Source organism: Parasteatoda tepidariorum, chromosome 1 (assembly GCF_043381705.1).
Source record: "Parasteatoda tepidariorum isolate YZ-2023 chromosome 1, CAS_Ptep_4.0, whole genome shotgun sequence".
Lineage (NCBI taxonomy): Eukaryota > Metazoa > Arthropoda > Arachnida > Araneae > Theridiidae > Parasteatoda > Parasteatoda tepidariorum.
The window spans coordinates 13,612,491-13,626,812 of record NC_092204.1 but is presented as its reverse complement, the minus strand read 5'-3'; the positions used below and the strand labels follow the sequence as shown (position 1 = coordinate 13,626,812).

At 28.2% G+C, this 14,322-nt stretch overlaps 1 protein-coding gene across 2 annotated transcripts in view; it reads right to left on the bottom strand.

Annotated features, from left to right (window-relative positions):
• The window catches only part of LOC107446800 (probable G-protein coupled receptor No18), a 116,311-nt gene extending 102,221 nt beyond the window's left edge, over positions 1-14,090 (bottom strand). For both annotated transcript variants that reach the window (XM_016061569.3, XM_071188483.1), the window contains exon 1: positions 13,823-14,090. The gene's annotated coding sequence lies outside the window, so the exon portion shown is untranslated. The remainder of the gene's footprint in view (positions 1-13,822) is intronic.
• Between the last annotated feature and the right edge of the window lie 232 nt (positions 14,091-14,322).

The following is a 14,322-nucleotide window of genomic DNA, read 5'->3' as shown; positions in this document are numbered from 1 at the left end:
ATAAATTTTTTACATATATATATATATATATTAGGAGCAAAAACAATTATGGTCTAGTTTCCAATCTTTTTTTTGGCAGAAATTTTATCCGAAAGTATGAAACAAGGCAGTTGAATTGTTCACCATTATTTGCTTTGATTTTGTAATTTATTTATCTTTCAGAACAATAATTTACTAATATTATTCTCACCTTTTACAGAAAAGAACAAAATATTTTCTATATGTCTACACCAATTTCAATGCATTGATTGTCGAAATTCTAGTCAAACTACCCGCATAGACATTTGCACTCGAAAATGACATATCCATGATATTATGCTGATTTATTATTCCACGTAACGTCTGTAATAATTGAAATGAAGCCATTATATCACTAAAGGCGTGCAAATATAGTTAAACAATTTCGAGCGAACTAATTTTCAATATGTAAAGGGCTCACACGGGTGGCACGTTTAATACACAAGTACCGATATTGAGTGATGTTTGCTGGTAATTTAACTTCAATGAAATCCTAAAAAACTGAAAGAATTTACTAAAAAATAATAAAACATCAAAACAAAAAAAAAACTGGATATTTTTTAAACTAAATTTTTTGCTTGCTCTTTAAAAGATTACACTAATGAAAATTATGGTTGAAAATAGTAGAATATGGTAAAATTTACCATGTTCCTGTCTCCATGGGAACTCTAAGAACTCAATAATTTTCATCGAAGCGTTTTAATAATGATTTTGGTAAAATTAACAATAAAATATGGTTTTATAATATGTGATAAAATTTGATAATTTTATCACCATACCTTAGTGCATGGCTTAACATTATTCGGATAAATTTCCTTTCAGTTTTGTATTCTTACTAATTATATAAAAATATGAACTATAAATTTGAAAAACAAAAATTCCCGGTAAACTATTACCATATGAACGAAAAACTAACAAATGAATGGATCAAATACTGCATATTGCCGTTTTATTACCGGTAATTTTACAAGAATTTTTTCTCCGTGTATGATTCGAACTTATTGTTGAATTAAAAACTATAAAATAAAACAATTTAGATTATATTACTGGAATAAACATATTAAATACTATGCATGTATTACAAAATAGAATAAAAAATGTAGGCAATTTAAAATAATTAAATCGTTACTGATAAAAGCTATTAAAATAACTGAAAGATATGTTGAAAGTATTAAGGCCATTATAATAGATATCATATGATTATCAAAATCATTAAAAAATTTTTAACTTGTCCTCCCAATTTAAAAAAGTTAAAATACAGAGAAATAATTATTGAAATTTAATAGGAAATCGTAAGAAGTTTATTGAATGCTAAAAACCTACACTACTAAAGTTTTCATTCTAAAATTATGGTAAATTAACCGGAATCAGACTGTTAATCCGGTCAACCGTAAAATTTACGATAAAGAACATTTTTTCATCTTTATAATTTTGAAAAGAACTAGTATGGTTATAAAACCTCAATTATAAACTTATACGATTTTTTAACCATTTACAATTAGCATGGTTTCAAGCCCGTAAGAAGGAAATTTAACTGGACATAATAGCTAGACTTTTTGTTAAGTAATAGACATTGAAGAGTGCAAGGCACAAATTGAGGAGAGGATAATAATACAAAGTTAGCTTTTTAACAGGTCTTAGTTTTTTTCTATTACTTCGATTGTATAAAAGTAGCAGAAAAAACTAAATAAGATTAAAAATGGTTTCAAAACGATTAAAAAGTTATTAAAGTTTATTTGGCTAATTTCAAATGCTGCTCGATGTAATGCAGCTTATAATAGCTAACCAACGTTTTTTATATAATAGTTGACCAATAATATAATATAATAGTTGACCAACGCTTATAATAGTTTATAATTTTTAACCAATGTTTCTTATGTTGCTTTTGCTGTTTTTTGTTTGTGAAATAAGCATAGAAACAGATTTTGCTAATATTTTTTAAACAAATACATTCTGTATAAAAAGAGAAAAAAATACAAACGCTGTAATTTAAAAACCAGAGGAACAAAATGTAAAATATATGTCTTAATAATTCATTATTTAAGAGACAGTTTGTTCCAGTATTCATTTTTTAATGGAGGACATTAATTTGATTTAGATAGCCTTTTGGTTTTAAACTATTACCATAAAAAGAATTAGTATAGCTAATATTTTTTCTTGTTTTCCTTTGGAACTAAATCATTCGGATTCTGGTTTGAAACGAGAAAAAAAAATTTGTGTCAGACTTTAACTATAGCTTATCTTTTTTTTAAAATGACAGTCTTTTTTTTTTAACATTTATGTCTTTTGTGGTAATTAAACTTAAATTCAATTATTGCATTCAAGTGCCTAGAAAGAAAATAGCAAGATAAGAACTTTTCACTGAAGTTTTCTTTTATTTATATTTTTTGATTTAACAATTCAGAATGAATTGAATTTTTAATTCGTGTTTCTTTTTTAGATACTATTTTCGTTGAAATTCAAATGATTCAATATATTAAATTACATTGTGAAATAATTTTTTAACACTCTGCTTAAAAATAACTCAATTTATAGAATTTGTTGAAACAGAGAAAAATAAGTTCTTATTTTTAAGTCAAAAATTTTCAACGACAAAATGTAATGTTTTTTCAATAAAAATATTTTTGCTTAAAATACAGAATTATCGAATCGTTCACTAAGCTTTTTAATTTTTTTAAAAATATTAGCATTTAAAAAGAAAAAAAAGACAAAAACAAACTTTTTGCTAAATTCTACATATAAAAGTAGTTTTTTTATTCTTATTAAGTTTAAAAAATAATTTCAAGAACTGTCAACAAACATCGCAGTTATAAGTTTGCTTACGAAATAGGGAAGGGTTACAACTTTATAATACCCCTTATGAATTACAAATTCGTAAGAGGTATTATAAAGTTGAAATAAACTTCAAAACGAGAAAATTTTTTAAATAAAATTTTAATTTATTTTTAAATTAATAACTATTTCTATTAGCTTGAATCGCACTAAACAGTGTGAAATGAAATAATTATGTAATTTCTTGACTACAGTACTCAGAAATTGCATTAAAATTTAAATGACAATTTCATGGAGAAGAACAAAAAGTCTGTGCTTCTTCTCTCAAATTATTAAAGAAATATGCGGTATTCTCGTTCTCTTTGTACGGATATCATTGTCCTGGTGGATTAAAGGATACAGCATTCCCTTCTTTATGAAGTGAACTAGGTTCATATCCCAGAGGCGGCGTGGCCGGTAGATACAAATTCCACTTTCAGCTAGCACTGACTGTAGTGCTTACATAAAAAAGCCTCAGATCATGGATTTGAATTCCCTTGCTTTCCGGCTAGCCATTGAAGGTTTTCATAGTTTACCTCTCCTTGTAACGCAGATGCTGGTGAAAAAATAGTGACATCCAAAAGTCTTTCATGAAAGCTATTTTGCCTCAATGGTTCATCCACGAATTCCTTTGTTTTCTTGATTTGGCTCAAAATTATAAAAGTTCTGAATTACAAGAGTGTGAAATATTTTTAATGCGTAGGGACCTCTAGAAAAGTCGTTTGTCCACTTTTCGGGTAGGCTGACCACATGCGGTGAAACAACCTTCAGAGTTAACTTTTCTTTTCAAACATTCAGGGGATGGAGCACTCTCCCTCCAATGGCGTGAACCGGGTTCGAATCCCAGCGATAGCTGGTCGATATGAACTCAGTACTTGGCTGTTGCCAACCAGAGTGCTGATGTAAAATATCCTCAATGAGAGACGGACCATGGGTTAGAGTCCCCTTACCCCGTCAGGATAACCGTGGTATATTTTCAAGTTTTCCTCTCTGTCTAACGCAAATGCTGGTTAATTCCATCGAAAAGTCCTCCACGAAAGTAACTTCCGCTCAATACTTGATCCAGAAGTTCCTTTGTCTTTTGGATTGGGTTAAAAATTACAAGACTACGGAGTTAAACATTGGTAATCGTAAACCTAAAATTGGGACAGTTGTACAACGACAGTAAAAAAAAAAAGAAAAAAAAACTTAAAAGCTGAACATTGATAGTCGCTACTGCTATTGCTACTATATAGAATTTACTTCTGTAAATCATGTTTTGTGCGACTTTAACTAATGCAAATAGCCTTTAAATGAATTATTTGCTTAATAATTTATTCTTACCTCATTTATGAGGTGCGGTAATCTCTTTCTTTGCAAAAGATTCCATTCTAAATGTATTTTTAATTCAAAAACTTCTATTAAATGCTGCTAATTTGAATACAATTTTCATGAATACATTACAGCTGGTTCAATAGTGATTTAGTAAACGAGAGCTGGCCAAGTGTACCTATAGAGACCTTTTCTCTGATCAAAATATAATAACACACAGAATAGGGAAGTAATAATAACACATACATTGGAAAATTCGAGTGCTCTGTCTTACCCCTCCGGGAATTTGCCAATTTCAGTCCGAGGCCCACAATACCAAGTGATATTTTTTTTCCACTGCAGATGTAACTCCTACCACCTTTTATGGAGATTAAATTGAAAAGTATTTTGATATTTTAAGCTGAAAATGCGAATAATAGGGAATAAATCTCATTATATTCACTGAAAACCGTGTTTGTTATGTTAATATTAAAGTAAAAAGGAAAAAAAAAACAATTATATGGAAATTTAAGTAATTTTTAGACAAAACTCCTTCTTTCTCTTCATATATAAATGTATGAACTCACATTAATTCCGAAGGTAGCAGGGACAGTGTGGAACTTTGAAGCTCTAAGTTCGTGTTGAATGGAATACGGGGGACGCAAAGAGCGAGTGCGGGCAAGATTTTTATCCCATCACTTTTGATTGTTTCTAGAATAGCAATGCTGCCGAATGTAACAGTATCAATGCGGAGCAGCGAAGGGGTGGCTTCATGAAGGCGGCAAACATTTTACTATACTATTTTATTGTTGTATACTTCTTCAACTTACACGAACTGAGATGTTACACTGGTAACATTAATTCTTTTAAGGCATTTTACTATACTATTTTATTGTTGTATACTTCTTCAATTTACACGAACTGAGATGTTACACTGGTAACATTAATTCTTTTAAGGCATTTTACTATACTATTTTATTGTTGTATACTTCTTCAACTTACACGAACTTTGAAAAATACCACTTGCCACGAAATATATTGAAGAACTAAAATCTACATAAGGTGCACAATCCCAGATTGGGTGCTGAATCCCAGCCGGTAGGAGATTGGACTACAAGCCGTGTAGAGAGCGCTACCTATGGAAATTCGCGTGGAATAGGACAGGTTCGTCCTATTTTGTTCGTCCTATATTTAAGTTTGTAAGTGAGGATGGCAACGTTTAGTTGTAGCGTTGTTTGCAAGTAATTTGAGACGGCATATGTGGTTCTGAAAGGATAAAAAGAGGTGACCGGGGCTCCGGTGTGTGTTTGTGCCTGTTGCTAATGGAATGAAATAAAAATGCCTGAATTTTTTGCAACTAGTAATGCATTCCATCATCTTTGATCATCCACTTCATTAATTGAAATATCTGTAAATCAGATAACCAATTTAATTATGTTTTAATCCCATTCATCGATTTTGATATTTTTATAGTGCTGTGGACCTTCAAAATTATTGTTATGGAATAAAGTGAATTCTGTAAGTTATTCTTTATTTGTCGTTTTTCCTTTGTTGATTATTATTTTCTGAATTTTACTCTAGCCATATTATTCAAAATTTTTATTGTTTTTTCTTTCCAGAGATATTTTCAATGCGTTGTACTTACCACTAATATTCTTTAAGGCTTACCACCACGTGTGGTATACTAATTAGTCAGGTTTAACATTAGCTTGATTAAAGGACCTTGAGTTGTATTCTATATTTGATATAATTGTCTTAGCAAGGTTAAATTTAATTAGAATAATTATAATTATTTTTGCACCAAATATCTTAAATAAAAATTTTGTGGCCACCTTATTAACTGTATTCGTGTAGGCCAACTAGCTAGTTCTTGCAGGTAGTTAGTTTATAATGAATAACTGAGATACAACACAAACAAATCATCCTTATTTATTTTTGAAATTTTTTTGATTGATTCCAAAATAGCAATGCCATAGAATTAGAGCAATGCTGCCGAATATAACAGTATCAATGCGGAGCAGTGAAGTGGTGGCTTAATGAAGGCGGCAAAGCATTGTGGAACCGTAAAGTGCTGTATTCGTGTAAGCGAACTGGACAGTCGCAACTGGCGGCTAGTTTATAATAAATAACTGAGATGCAACATTAACAAATTATGATTATTTTTTTTAATAGTACTTATCAGCTATACTAAGTTTAAGAAAAAAAATTTTATTTGTTGTTTAATTAACCTCCTGTTCTAAGATATATGGGATATTCATTAACTTAAATTTTAAATTAATGTTGAAATAAGTTCGATAACATTTATTTATATTTTGATTGGTGTTAAATCACAATAACTTGATATAAGAAGGATAAAATAAACAATAACTAACCCTCTTTAATAAGTTGACCACTAAGGCAAGCAAAACAAGCAGTGTAAGTGGTTCACTTATGTATGTTTTACGTCATTTAACACAAAACATAACTAGATTTTTAATTTCTGTACATGAATTTTTTAAAGAATATGATTTCATTAATTGTACCTAAATGTGCCAATACGGGTAAAAATCTTTCATATTCTAAGGAGGATCAAATATTTATGAAAAATCAATTTATATTGAATTAAAAGAGTAAAAGACAAATGATTCTTTTCTAGCTGTAGATTAAAAATAGAAAATGAAGAAAGAATCAATAGGTGGGTAATTTTTGAGGACAGCACCTTAGGGACAATCTATGCGACCCAAATGCAATCAATCATTGTGGTTTAACAAATGATGGATTATCACAAATTATATTGGCTTCATCCGTCTGGAATGTATTCTATTGATTACATTGTCTTTTGTTTTATCCTATAAAAACTATATTTCTCTTACAAAAGGATCAGTTTTCGCTTGAGTGTTCCTGTTTACTCAACAATTTTTTGCCAATTAATGTTGGGATAATGCTAAAAAAATATTGGATTGCCGAGGAAGTATAAATTATTCGTTGCCTTCTCATTTTTTTATTAATTAATGCAAATGATTAATAAAATTTAATGAATTAATAAAAATGAAAATTAATAAAAATGAAATAATTCAGGAGGATTTGCATTACCAAGGTGTTAATAATTAAATGTACTTTGTTTAGGCCAATGTAAATTTCGTAAAACTAGATCAACCGATAGTCCAATCTCTTCCAACCTAGAGAGTGTTCTGGTTAAGGAATATGGATACTTGGTACGGTAAGTTTCATTTTGACTGGTAGAGGGCTCATTTTATGTTCAAGAAAGGAGATAAAATCATTCTGCTCCGTTCTAGATGGTATGGACGTAAGACTTGAATTATCGGTAAAGTTATTCATTATATATGATAGCGATTCGCAATAGCTCTGGGGATATAGCTCCTGTTTCCAGATCAGGTGGCCTAAGTTCAAATCCCAGTAACGGAAAGTTGATTTTACTTATGTTCCTTGCACGTATAGACCGCATTTCTGAAACAAAATATCCCCAAAGGAAAACGGATTATGCGTAAGTGTTTTTCTGAAACAATGACTAGCCATGGGAAATGTTTGTGCTTTTTCACCCTACGTAATGCAAATTCAAGTTAGTTCAATCAGAAAAGTCCTCCTCGAAGGCTAGTTTATCCAAAGCATAAACCGTATCCCTCCTTGTCTTTTGAACTGAGTTCAAAACAACAAGGTTGAGTGGAACATTGGTAGTCGTATTACCATAAATAAGTCTTCTGATCAAATTTAATGAAATGAGAACGGCAGTGTTAAAATAGCAAGAATATCGATATTTGAAAGGCTTACATAAAGGACTCAATGTCGAACCAGACTGTGAAAAGGATTGTTATCCAATTGAAGTGGTGGGAGTAATTGAGAAGTGCTGCCAGGAAGAGGAAGTAATTTGCAAATGAAATAGAATGGAAAGCAAGCAAAGCACTTCACGTGGTTGCAATAGATCCTGAAGCAATTATTTGACGTGATATGGTTTGACCTGCTTTTATAACACGTGCTTTGTGAAAATATAAAAGTGCTTTGAGCATATGTTATGAACAAAAGTTTTGCGTATCGATTTGTATTTTCTCTACTTTTTCACGCATTGTGGACAAAATTTTATCTAGCTTCTTTATGGCAGATTCTTTATTATCCTGGTCCCATACTATTCACCGACATCCATCTACCAAAGCTGATTCTATATGGATAAATTTAAATTTAACCCTCCTGTAAATCCTTATAAGTATTACTTACAGCTGGTGTAACCTTTAATAAAGTATTATGCAGTTCTAAGAAAAGTTAAAGTACATGTGTGGCAAATATAACGTTCATGTTGCTTAAAAAGACCATAAGAACTAAGAAAATATTACATTTAAAATAAATATTTTCATTTTAATATTTTTCAACGCTTCTGTAATTATGATTGCTAATTAAGATCCTTTCAAAAATACATGATTGAATTCCAACTTAGGAGAAACATAATGAACGAAATCAGATTTTATAAATTAAAATTTCAAAAAAATAAGATTGCTGTTGAAGTAAATAGTTGAAATGAGCAGGAAAAATCCATAAATTCCTCTCGTCCGAATTTATATTTAATTAAAAAAACTTTATTTTCTAAATCTTACAGAATGATTAGGGTTTTGAAATTTATCAACTCGGCCCAAAAACACAGCTCTGATTAGACTCAGATGCGAATTAATAGTAATTAACCGTTTAAAAATTTAAGGAAGAAAAGAACACTGCTTTAGAACAGCTTGAAAGTTCTCCGAAAAAATGGTTAAAAATATTAATTTATTTCAATGTTATTTAACCATTTTATAACAAAACAGTTAAATAACTATAAATAAGATGGCATTCATAGTGCTCACTGTGCGAAAAACCGTTTGTTAAATGTTTTCAGCTAATATGGTTAAACAACTAGAATGTCCACCTAATGACTCTAGTTAGTTCCTTGCAGCTGCGTACATATCATAGCCGAGAAGATTAATTTATGAGTCTAATGACCAACAGAACAATGGTTCGATTCCCTGTGTTGACACCTCAATATTTCCTCAATTCCCCTCTGCGCATGAAGATTTTCTTGTATCCTGCACTCCCCAATGAGTGACTCTGGATTGTTTTAATATTATATTATCATTCACGCATAGATGGCAGCACCATAAAGCTGCTAAACTGTCTCGAATGTTAAGTTAAATTTCCCTTTTGGGGTTTTGAAACCATGTTAGTTGTAAACCGTTAAAAAACCATTTAGTTTTATATTCATATTTTTTTTTACCATATTATTGTAAACGTTCTCAAAACCGTAAAGGTAAAAAATGTTGTTTACGGAAAACATTAGCGCATTAAATATAAGCATTGACTAATAAATAATTGTAAACAAGGTTTTAAAATTTTTTAAATAAAAATAATCGTTATCTATCAGTTTATTGTGTTTGTTCAAAAGAGAAAAAATATGTATTATAAATTTAATATAATATTTAAAAATTTTAAAAAGATGAATTTTTTAAATACTAGAATATTGACTGATATTGAAAAAGACATGAATAAAAATAAATAAATGTGATTTTTATATTATCAATCAATGTAAAACAATAATTCAACATTTTACACCTGAAATAATCTTTTATTTTTCTTCCTAAGACTCAAATATATTATAGTCTCTCTTTTTACTGTTTTTAAACCATACTAGTTCTAAATGGTTAAAAAAAAAACGCATAGTTTTGTATTCATAGTCTTATAACTATATAAGTTGTAAACGATTTCAATGCCGATTTAGTAAAATATGTTATTTAGGGTAAACGTTATTGGATGGACAGACTGCTGGTTATTTTACCATAAATTTTGAATAAAAATTCTAACAGTGAAATTTGAGTGAAGATTGAGTCAAACAGTGAGTAAAAATCCTATCATTAAAAAAATGAACTTTTTGCACAAGTAATGTATTAAAATTTTATATCATATGTTCTACATTAAGTTTTACGTAAAAGAATTTGAGTCAAGTTTTTAATCTACACATGTTGTGTAGATTAAAAACTTGGTAACAACTCAAAAAAGTTACATGAATGTAAGCTGATAAAGGGTATACATTTTAATATAAAACTTACTTCTGTAAGTTAGTTTTATACTAAAAACTCGCAATTACTTATGATTATTTTAAGAACCTATAATAAGCTTAATATTAAAAATTTAAATTCCTTGAAAGTCTAGAAAAGCTTTATGTTGAAAATTCCGAAATAGTGCTATAAATAATATAGTTTTTAACAATACATCAAAAGATAATTTATCTGCTAAAAATTTTTGATAAGCACAATTGACTAGGTGTAAAATATTGTTTTAAGGTCAATGTTTCTTTGTAATTTTTGTTATGTATACGGTGTTACAATAAATGTTCATTACAAGCATTACCGAATCATGCACCGAATATAAACATGCACCAAATTCCTTAAACCAAAAGCATTTAAAACAATTTCTAGAAATTTTAAACCAGAGGGTCCTTAAAATCTAACAATATTTAATAAACTTTACTTATATCCATCAAATTTGTTAATTAATATTTAATAAATTTATTAAATACTTTAAAAAATTATTACTAAATGCTGTACTGAGCCAAAAACGGTATACTATTAGTTTAAAATTTGTTCATATTTTTGAAACTTACATTCATAAAGATTATTATTAGTTTACTAAACATATGAAAAGCAACAAGTATTTCATAACTGGTTGTAATATCTGAACAGTATCTATGATAGTAGTTTTAAAAACTTAACACAATTTAAAAAGTGTTTAGCACTGTTTCAAAATATTTATATTAATAGTACTTAAAAACTGTTTACAAGAAACATTTTAAGAGAAGATAACTTGTGGTAAAAATCAGTGAAAATTTTTGAGTTAAATAAATAATCCCGAGAAATTGAGAAATAAGATATGCTTGATAAAAACTTGTTACCAAAAATATAAAGATGGTAAAAAAAAGTATACATTAATCAAGAGCTCAAAAATAAGGGCACATTCTCATGACTTGTCAGACGTAAATGAGGGAAAGAAGTGATTTGAAATACATACTTTAAAAATGCCAATGGGAAAAGGAATATAAAGATGAAAAACAAGACTAGAAAAACTACGGTAAACAAGAGTGAAACAAATAAAAAAATGTAATATTTTTTGAAGCTAAGTGAAGTTTTTAATCAAGCTGTATGTTTATGTTAAACGGGATCAATAAGAATAACAGTAATAGACGCATCTAGAGATTTATAAAACATATTTGAAAGTTAGCTAATCTTTTCTTGAAATGCTGCAAATAGTATTTTATTTCTTAAATGTTCTTTCGCTTTTTTTATTCAATCATTAATATTGAAACTAATTTCGAAATACGAGTAACGAGCCGAATTTATTTAGCGAAAGAATACACCTTTATGTTTTATCTAATTAATATGCAGATAGAAACTCGTGTTTTTCAAAACAACGAAATTAAAAATACATAACACGCACTCTTTACAAAGCACTAATTCCGTTTTCAAATCATTATAACCGTGAATCTATTTTTTTATTCTTTTTTCTTAGAATAAAATTGTCTGTTATAAATATGTTTATTCTTTTAAAAAATAAACACGAAATGCATCATTATAAACTGCAAATCTATTTATTCATTTCGAATTCTATGCGAAAATCTTGACAGGAACAAAATATTGCCATTATATATTTTAAAAACGTGTCAGTTCGAGTAGTTGTTATTATAATAATTTTTAGAATATGAAAGCAAGTTAATAATGTGATCCCATATTTTTAAATGTGAAGATTTTGTTTATAATTAAACGCAGTATAATGTCTATAGAAAATTATATTATTGGTAAAGTCTAATTTTATTTTTAAAAAAATTAAAATCCATTTAAGTAGACGAGAAAAAAATCCGAAATTGCAAATAATTTTTTTTTATTTATTTTATTTTAATTTATAGCATTGCTAAAATAATTTCAGTGATTGAAAATATATTCAGAAACTAAAATAAATATATATGCAAACATTTTCGCAATATAAAGTACTTTTAGGCAATTTAATTTGAATAACTAAAAAATTATATATATATGAGCATAAAAGTAAATATTTAAGTGGAATTTAAAAGGTTTTAATAATGAGAGTATTTGGGAAAAAATAAATTAATGTAAAGGATAATTGTGTTTGTCAAAAGCATTTCAACATTATGCAATAGTTAAGTTCAATTTCATTTCTTTTCATTGTATTCCAGCGGTTTTCTTTTCATTTCTTTTTTATATGAAATAATTTAAACGTTATGAATATTGCTACTAAGTTGCGTGTATTAGAAGCTGTACAGCCTTAATAATTCTTTTCATGAGCAAATCCTAAACTATTAACATTAAATAAATTTTCAAATTATAAGGTTCTTAGAGCTATACTGATGTAAAAAAAAAATTGATTTTGGATCTCGCATTGAAAATTTTACAATTTTTGTTTAATTAAAATTCATGTTAAATAATTTGAAACACTATATTTATATGAATTGCAGTGTGTGTTTTTTTTCTATTTAATATTGCATGCTCTTTAATTTTCTGGACAAATTATAAGTTATAATGCTATCACAAGTAGTATATACTATGACAAGTAGCTATAATTATATGACAGATTATAATGCTAACAAAATTAAGGAAAATATTACCAGTTTCATGCATTGTTCATTGCGATCATTTCACTTTTCAATTTTAAAAGAGCTATATTTACGATTTCTTTTCGTTTTTGTCAAAAGAATTGCAGCTTTATGAATTGTTTGCTGGCATCTTATTCTTTCTTCGTCTGATGAATAGGTGCTTTTTGAACTGTTTGTTGCGATTATTTTTTAAAATATTTTCTTTAAATTCATAATTTATGTAATAGTAACAATATACAATAACAATAATTTTAAAATAATATGGCATTAAAATTTCAGCAGATTTATCTCTCCGAATAATAAGCGAATAAATTATTTGCGTGAAAAAACTAGAATATTATAGATTGCAAAGTTTTTTTTTCCTCTTAAATACTATTTTTTCCAGTACTATTAAATACTATTAATTATTTATGCTATTAATTAGTTATACTATTATTATTAATTATATATAAATTTATGTACTATTTTTAAGAATTCAGTGAATGCATAATGAATTAATAATATAAATAAAATTAATGAATTAAATGTCTTACCCGATGAAATAAAACTCAAGTATCATATCTACAATGTTTCTTTTTTCATCTTAAAAATAAATTAATTGCATGAATAAGAAATCGCTATTTATTTGTACTATATCTATAAATACAAGTTTTGCTATGCAAGTTTTACTATATAAAAACAAGTTTTTGTTAAATGTATTTGTAGCTTAATGAAAAATTATTACGATCATCCTTTTTAATAGAAGAAATGTGGGGTTTTTCAACTGTTTGTTACGATAGATTTTTTCCTCAGGAGAATTAGAGCTATATGAACCGTTTATTCTGCTTACATTCTACAATATTGACATTAAATTCATAATTGTATTATACGATTCTTGGAGCTGCACTAGTTTAAAAATTCTTTAAACTGCAAGAAATGAATTAACAAATATTGCATATTTATCAGTAAAAATGCAATTCAACTAAATATTTTTTAAATATTCCAAATTGCAATGTTTTTATCACTTAAAAATGTTATTTTCTCCGAATTCAGTGACTGCTTTATAAATTACTAACACAAATTCAATCAATTAATTAAAAATCTTACCTCATGAAATAAGACTCAAGTATCATCTCTGCAACTTTACTCTTTTCATCTTATAATTAATTATGCATAAAATTAAGAATTCGTTGTGAGTGCGAAGTATATTTATCTATTTTTATTTGTTCGTTTTTCAGCAATTTTTCGTTAAAAACAAGTGCAAAACTAACCAAATTTATATCAGTCATTTTATCTCTACTAAGGCATCACTTAGAATTTAGAACGTTCTACTGCCATTGCAATCTTGCAAGTGAATCGGGGTTTCCCTGGCAGACGATCCACATAGAAGTTGGGGGTGTGCGAGGGGTCTCCGAACAACGTGACGCAATCTGTATTGAACTAAGCCATTGGCCAGACCCTGAAAAATCGTTTGAAATGAACAAATGTGAGTGTAGACAGGGCATGCGTGGAATTGACAGAATAAGAAAAAGTAGATGCGAGGCAAGTTCAACATTTTCAAAAGTGGGAAAAGTTTTCAGAGTTGCAGTTCCTAAAATTTACATTTT